We start from the raw sequence: 8,577 nt of genomic DNA, 5'->3' as shown, positions 1-8,577 counted from the left end.
TGGGGCCCAGGTTTTTGCCATTATATTGAAAGAGTTATTTTATGTAATTGAACAATTAAACAGAAAATCTTTATTAGAGTTGAAAGAGATGAAGAAAATGTTGGCTCTTTTGACACTTGTAACACTGTATGCTGATATCAACTCCCGGGGGAAAGGAGAATGTCATTGCTTCTCTTCCCTGCTGTGTGCTCTCAGTAGTGTAAAACCCCCACTCCATCACTGCACCATTTTAATATTTCATGGATCTCTGCTCAATCAAGAAAACACAGAAACATACACGTGTCAACTGTGACTCAGTAGTAGCTCTCTCCTCTCTGAGTCTAAAGGTTGTGGGTTCAAGTCCCGCTGGAGGACTTGAGCTCATAGCCCAGACTGACACTTCAGTGCACTACCAAGGGAGCCCTGCATTGTCGCAGATGCTGTCTTTCAGATAAGATGTTTAATCAAGGTCCCCATCTGCCAGCTGAGGTAGATATAAAAGATGGCACTGTTTGAAGAGCAGCAGGAGAGTTCTCTCAGTATCCTGGTCAATATTTACCACTCAACCAGCATCACCAAACAGATTAACTGATCACTTCCAGATTGACTGCAGTATTTACCTACATTAACAACAGTGATTGCGCTTCAAAGTGATTCATTGTCTGTGAAGTAGTTTGGGACGTCCTGAGGACAAGAAAGCCACTTTATAAATGCAAGTTCCTCCTTGCACATCGTTGACTATATGTGCTCGCAGAATGTTGCTGGAAATGTGCACAGCATCCGAAACAAAACTGTGAATTATTGCCTCCAGTTCCCCTGAGAGGGGCCAGATGTGGCAGGGATAACTGAAACATGGTGACATAAGGAACAGGACTGGCAGTTAAATATTGCAGGATATAATGGGCCCGAACTTGCTCTGACCGGTGTGGCAAGGCTCTCTGCACAGCCTGCGGATAAAAAGTACGAATGTACTCACTCCGTAGGCCACGACGTCCATTTGGTGAATTTTGAAATCTTCTCCAGTGGTGTGCTCCGAGATCAGCGCAGGCCACGCCCGCTCCGAGATCAGCGCAGGCCACGCCCGCTCCGAGATCAGCGCAGGCCACGCCCGCTCCGAGATCAGCGCAGGCCACGCCCGCTCCGAGATCAGCGCAGGCCACGCCCGCTCCGAGATCAGCGCAGGCCACGCCCGCTCCGAGATCAGCGCAGGCCACGCCCGCTCCAGGATCAGCGCAGGCCACGCCCGTTCAGAGATCAGCGCAGGCCACGCCCGCTCCGAGATCTGCGCAGGCCACGCCCGCTCCGAGATCAGCGCAGGCCACGCCCGCTCAGAGATCAGCGCAGGCCACGCCCGCTCAGAGATCAGCGCATGCAAAGACTGTGGGAACGCAAGCCCCGCCCACAGGCAGGCAAGTAATACTCATTCATTTAAAGTGGTCGTCCCTATGTTAGTCTAAATAAAAATTTAACATAACATACCTTATTATAAAAAGGCAAGGAAATGATTTATAATGTACTGAAACATACATAAATTAAAAGTTAGGTTTTTTTAATAAATTTTTTTAATGATCAAAAAAATTAAAATAATATTTCGACATTCCACATTTTTAAAATTTAATTTTTTGATGTTTTACAGTCATTATAAATCATCGCGCTTTTAAAAAGTAGTGTAGGGCTGGTATTTTCACGCGTACCTTCTTGTGGTGTAAGTATTTTCATTCCAGATGGGCAGAGGGATAAGTTTATGATTGTTTGGTGATTGTATTAATTGTAGCGTAGGTGGCCCTTTAATTCGTAACTGTCAATGGGCCGGTGAACCAATCAGAGCACGTTCGCGACTTCAGGGTTTTAATGTGCACGTGCGCATTCGCGAACTTGCTCCGATGGATTTCACGGCGGTTGGACAGGACGTCACTGAGGAACGGCACGCAAGCTGAGTAAGTTCTGCCCCAATGTATTTAGAAATGAAAGGGAAGGAAGGGGGGTGGAGTAGCTGTACTAATTAGAAACAACGTAATGGCCATAGAAAAAAGGGACATAAGTAACATTAAGGTACAAACAGTATCCATATGGATTGAGACAAAGGATAGAATCATAGAATCATAGAAGTTTACAACATGGAAACAGGCCCTTCGGCCCAACATGTCCATGTCGCCCAGTTTATACCACTAAGCTAGTCCCAATTGCCTGCACTTGGCCCATATCCCTCTATACCCATCTTACCCATGTAACTGTCCAAATACTTTTTAAAAGACAAAATTGTACCCGCCTCTACTACTGCCTCTGGCAGCTCGTTCCAGACACTCACCACCCTTTGAGTGAAAAAATTGCCCCTCTGGACCCTTTTGTATCTCTCCCCTCTCACCTTAAATCTATGCCCCCTCGTTATAGACTCTCCTACCTTTGGGAAAAGATTTTGACTATCTACCTTATCTATGCCCCTCATTATTTTATAGACTTCTATAAGATCACCCCTAAACCTCCTACTCTCCAGGGAAAAAAGTCTCAGTCAATCCAACCTCTCCCTATAAGTCAAACCAACAAGTCCCGGTAGCATCCTAGTAAATCTTTTCTGCACTCTTTCTAGTTTAATAATATCCTTTCTATAATAGGGTGACCAGAACTGTACACAGTATTCCAAGTGTGGCCTAACTAATGTCTTGTACAACTTCAACAAGACATCCCAACTCCTGTATTCAGTGTTCTGACCAATGAAACTAAGCATGCTGAATGCCTTCTTCACCACCCTATCCACCTGTGACTCCACTTTCAAGGAGCTATGAACCTGTACTCCGAGATCTCTTTGTTCTATAACTCTCCCCAACGCCCTACCATTAACGGAGTAGGTCCTAGCCCGATTCGATCTACCAAAATGCATCACCTCACATTTATCTAAATTAAACTCCATCTGCCATTCATTGGCCCACTGGCCCAATTGATCAAGATCCAGTTGCAATCCTAGATAACCTTCTTCACTGTCCACAATGCCACCAATCTTGGTGTCATCTGCAAACTTACTAACCATGCCTCCTAAATTCTCATCCAAATCATTAATATAAATAACAAATAACAGCGGACCCAGCACCGATCCCTGAGGCACACCGCTGGTCACAGGCCTCCAGTTTGAAAAACAACCCTCTACAACCACCCTCTGTCTTCTGTCGTCAATCCAATTTTGTATCCAATTGGCTACCTCACCTTGGATCCCGTGAGATTTAACCTTATGTAACAACCTACCATGCGGTACCTTGTCAAAGGCTTTGCTAAAGTGCATGTAGACCACGTCTACTGCACAGCCCTCATCTATCTTCTTGGTTACCCCTTCATAAAACTCAATCAAATTCGTGAGACATGATTTTCCTCTCACAAAACTATGCTGACTGTTCCTAATCAGTCCCTGCCTCTCCAAATGCCTGTAGATCCTGTCCCTCAGAATACCCTCTAACAACTTACCCACTACAGATGTCAGGCTCATGGGTCTGTAGTTCCCAGGCTTTTCCCTGCCGCCCTTCTTAAACAAAGGCACAACATTTGCTACCCTCCAATCTTCAAGCACCTCACCTGTAGCTGTCGATGATTCAAATATCTCTGCTAGGGGACCCGCAATTTCCTCCCTAACCTCCCATAACATCCTGGGATACATTTCATCAGGTCCCGGAGATTTATCCACCTTGATGCGCGTTAAGACTTCCAGCACCTCCCTCTCTGTAATATGTACACTCCTCAAGACATCACTATTTATTTCCCCAAGTTCCCTAACATCCATGCCTTTCTCAACCGTAAATACCGATGTGAAATATTCATTTAGGATCTCACCCATCTCTTGTGGTTCCGCACATAGATGACCTTGTTGATCCTTAAGAGGCCCTACTCTCTCCCTAGTTACTCTTTTGCCCTTTATGTATTTGTAGAAGCTCTTTGGATTCTCCTTTGCCTTATCTGCCAAAGCAATCTCATGTCCCCTTTTTGCCCTCCTGATTTCTCTCTTAACTCTACTCCGGCAATCTCTATACTCTTCAAGGGATCCACTTGATCCCAGCTGCCAATGCATGTCATATGCCTCCTTCTTCTTTTTGACTAGGGCCTCAATCTCCCGAGTCATCCAAGGTTCCCTACTTCTACCAGCCTTGCCCTTCACTTTATAAGGAATGTGCTTACCCTGAACCCTGGTTAACACACTTTTGAAAGCCTCCCACTTATCAGACGTCCCTTTGCCTGCCAACAGACTCTCCCAATCAACTTCTGAAAGTTCCTGTCTAATACCATCAAATTTGGCCTTTCCCCAATTTAGAATTTTAACTTTTGGGCCAGACCTATCATTCTCCATAGCTATCTTAAAACTAATGGAATTATGATCACTGGTCCCAAAGTGATCCCTCACTAACACTTCTGTCACCTGCCCTTCCTTATTTCCCAAGAGGAGGTCAAGTTTTGCCCCCTCTCTAGTCGGGCCATCCACATACTGAATGAGAAATTCCTCCTGAATACACTCAACAAATTTCTCTCCATCCAAGCCCCTAATGCTATGGCTGTCCCAGTCAATGTTGGGAAAGTTAAAGTCCCCTACTATTACCACCCTATTTTTCTTGCAGCTGTCTGTAATCTCCTTACATATTTGCTCCTCAATTTCCCGTTGACTATTTGGGGGTCTGTAGTACAATCCTATCAAAGTGATCTCTCCCTTCTTATTTTTCAGTTCTACCCATATAGACTTAGTGGGCGACCCCTCGGATATATCCCCTCTCACGACTGCCGTGATGTTCTCCCTAATCAAGAACGCAACTCCCCCTCCTCTCTTACTTCCTGCTCTATCTTTCCTATAGCGTCTGTACCCTGGAACATTGAGCTGCCAGTCCTGCCCCTCCCTTAGCCATGTTTCAGTAATAGCTATAACATCCCAGTCCCATGTACCCATCCATGCCCTGAGTTCATCTGCCTTGCCCATCAGACTTCTTGCATTGAAATAAATGCAGTTTAATCTAGACTTCCCTTGGTCTTTGCCCTGCTTTCTCAGACCATCTGTCCGGTCATGTTTTGTACACTCTCCCTTACTGCCTTTTGTTTCTGTCACCACTTTACTTCCCACTGACTTCCTGCATCGGTTCCCATCCCCCTGCCACATTAGTTTAAACCCTCCCCAACAGCACTAGCAAACACTCCCCCCAGGACATTGGTTCCAGTCCTGCCCAGATGCAGACCGTCCAATTTGTACTGGTCCCACCTCCCCCAGAACCGGTTCCAATGGCCCAGGAATTTGAATCCCTCCCTCTTGCACCATCTCTCAAGCCACGTATTCATCCTAGCTATCCTGTCATTCCTTCTCTGACTCGCCCGTGGCACTGGTAGCAATCCTGAGATTACTACCTTTGAGGTCCTACTTTTTAGTTTAACTCCTAACTCCCTAAATTCAGCTTGTAGGACCTCATCCCGTTTTTTACCTATATCGTTGGTACCTATATGCACCACGACAACTGGCTGTTCACCCTCCCCCTCCAGAATGTCCTGCAGCCGCTCCGATACATCCCTGACCCTTGCACCAGGGAGGCAACATACCATCCTGGAGTCTCGGTTGCGTCCGCAGAAACACCTGTCTATTCCCCTTACAATCGAGTCCCCTATCACTATAGCTCTGATAAGAGCTATAGGATAAGAAGGGATCAATCACATTACTAGGTATATTCTACAGACCACCTAATAGTGGAAGGGAAGTGGAGGATGTAATATGTAGATAAATCTATGAAATGAGTAAAAAACATCAAATAATAACCATGGGCGATTTCAACTACCCCCAGGTAAATGGGCAAGAGGTACGGAAAGGAGAAAAGGGAATGGAGTTTTTACAGTGTGTTCAGGACTCCTTTCTCACCCAGTATGTTAGAAGCCCGACAAGAGAGGAATCACTGCTGGATCTAGTAGTAAGATAGGAGCCAGGAGTAGGCCACTTCGCCCCTCGAGCCTGTTCCGCCATTCAATGAGATCATGGCTGATCTCTGACCTAACTCCATATACCTGCCTTAGCCCCATATCCCTTAATACCTTTGGTTAACAAAAATCTATCAATCTCTGATTTAAAATTAACAATTGAGCTAGCATCAACTGCTGTTTCGGAAGAGCGTTCCAAACTTCTACCATCCTTTGCGTGTAGTAGCATTTCCTAACTTTACTTCTGAAAGTCCTGACTCTAATTTTTGGGCTGTGTCCCCTTGTCCTAGACTCCTCAACCAGCAGAAATAGTTTCTCTCTATCTACCCTATCAGTTCCCCTTAATATCTTGAAAACTTTGATCAAATCACCCATTAATCTTCTAAATTCCAGGGAATACAATCCTAGTTTGTGTAATCTTACCTTGTAATTTAACCCTTGGAGTCCAGGTATCATTCTAGTAATCCTATGATGCACTCCCTCCTAGGCCAATATATCCTTCCTAAGATGCGGTGCCTAGAACTGAACACTGTACTCCAGGGCTTTGTATAGCTGTAGCATATCTTCTAACCCCTTGTATTCTATCCTCTAGATATAAAGGCCAGCATTCCATTTAGCCTTTTTGATTATTTTCTTTACCTGTCCATGACATTTTAATGATCTATGTACATATACCCCAAAGTCTCTTTGGACCTCCACTGTTTTGAGCTTTTCACCATTCAGATAGTACTCTGATCTATCCTTTTTAGGTCCAAAGCAGATGACCTCACACTTCCCTACATTGAAATCCATTTACCACAGTTTTGCCCATTCACTTAATCTATTAATAGCTCTCTGTAATTTTATGCTTCCATCTACACTGTTTACAATGCTGCCTATCTTTGTGTCATTGGCAAACTTGGATATGTAGCTCTCTATCCCGTCATGTAAGTCGTTAATAAATACAGTGAATAGTTGAGGCCCCAACACAGATCCCTGTGAGACACCACTAGTCACATCCTGTCAATTTGAATACCTGCCCATTATCCCTACTCTCTGTCTCCTGCTGCTCAGCCAATTTCCTAACCAGGTCAATAATTTGCCCTCAACTCCATGAGCTTCAACTTTAGCTAGCAGTCTCTTATGAGGGACTTTATTGAATGCCTTCTGGAAGTCCATATAAACAACATCCATAGACATTCCCCTGTTCACTACTTTAGTCATCCCTTCAAAAAATTCAATCAGGTTCGTCAGGCATGACCTACCCTTTACAATCCATGCTGGCTCTCTGATCAGCTGAAAATTTTCAAGGTGTTCAGTCACTCTATCCTTAATTATTGAATCTAATAATTTCTGGACAACAGATGTTAGACTAACTGATCTATAATTCCTTGGTTTCCTCCTCTCACCTTAAATAGCGGAGTGACGTGCAATTTTCCAATCTAAAGGAAGAGTTCCCAAATTGAGAGAACTTTGAAGGATTATAGTTAGGGCTTCGGCAATGTTCTCACCTATTTCCTTTAAAACCCTGGGATGGAAACCATCTGGTCCCGGGGATTTGTCACTCTTTAGTGCCATTATTTTCTTCATTACTGTTAATTTGCTTACGTTAATTATGGTGAGGCCCGGCCCTGATTCAAAATTACTATGCTGTAGTTTCAATGTAACTCGATGTAAAATGCACTGCAGGAAAGAGAAGCAACTGCACTCCCCTAGTGATACAAGTTCCACCTACACATCCCCACGTGATTCAGAATCCTTGGTAAAGGGAATGGAAGATGATGACTTTCGGTTGGTATAGCAGCACCTGGGAGCAGAAATGGGAAAATGTTGTGTCCCTCAAGCAATGAGACACCTTATTTTAATGAGCACAAAATCACATGATGACTACAGTTGACTACATTCTGCTTAATAGAGGTAAAGAAAAAAAAATGGAAATGCTGCAATTGTATTAAGTTCTAATGGAAAGTCACACCCAAAATGTTAATCTCGTTTTCAGATGATGTTTAACCTGTTCCACATTTCCAGCAATGACCATTTTTGATACATTCTGTTTACTGCTTTATTTTAAAAAAAAGTTTACCACATGCTGCTCAACAATGTAATGGGGAATGGTCTTGGACCCTGGCCACACTTTTGTAGCCTGTTGGGCCCACTGAACCTTCAGTGATTGGAATATTATCCTCAAAATTGAAAACTGTACTATGAAATTAAGGGGTTGTAAATTCTGCCAGAGGGCCCCCAAATGGTTCAGTAAATTCAGTCAATAGCTGAACCATACAGAGAGGGATAGTCATCAGTTCAGTCCCGGGGTGCCAGCCTTGGCTCAGTGGGTTGCACTCTTGCCTCTGAGTCAGTAGGTCATGGGTTCAAGCCCCACTCCAGAGACGTGAGCACAAAATCTAGGCTGACACTTCCAGTGCAGTACTGAGGGAGTGCTGCACTGTCGGAGATGCAGCCTTTCGGTTGCGATGTTAAAAAACGAAGCCCTGCCTGCCCCCTCAGGTGGATGTAAAAGATCCCACAGCACTATTCAATGAGCAGGGGAGTTCTCCTCAGTGTCCTGGCCAATATTTATCTCTCAACCAACATCACAGATTACCTGGTCAATATCTCATTGCTGTTAGTGGGACCTTGCTGTGCACAAATTGGCTGCCAAGTTTCCTATATTACAACAGTGACTACATTACAAAAATA

Source organism: Heptranchias perlo, chromosome 2, assembly GCF_035084215.1.
Source record: "Heptranchias perlo isolate sHepPer1 chromosome 2, sHepPer1.hap1, whole genome shotgun sequence".
Classification (NCBI taxonomy): Eukaryota; Metazoa; Chordata; class Chondrichthyes; order Hexanchiformes; family Hexanchidae; genus Heptranchias; species Heptranchias perlo.
This window is presented reverse-complemented; position numbering follows the sequence as displayed.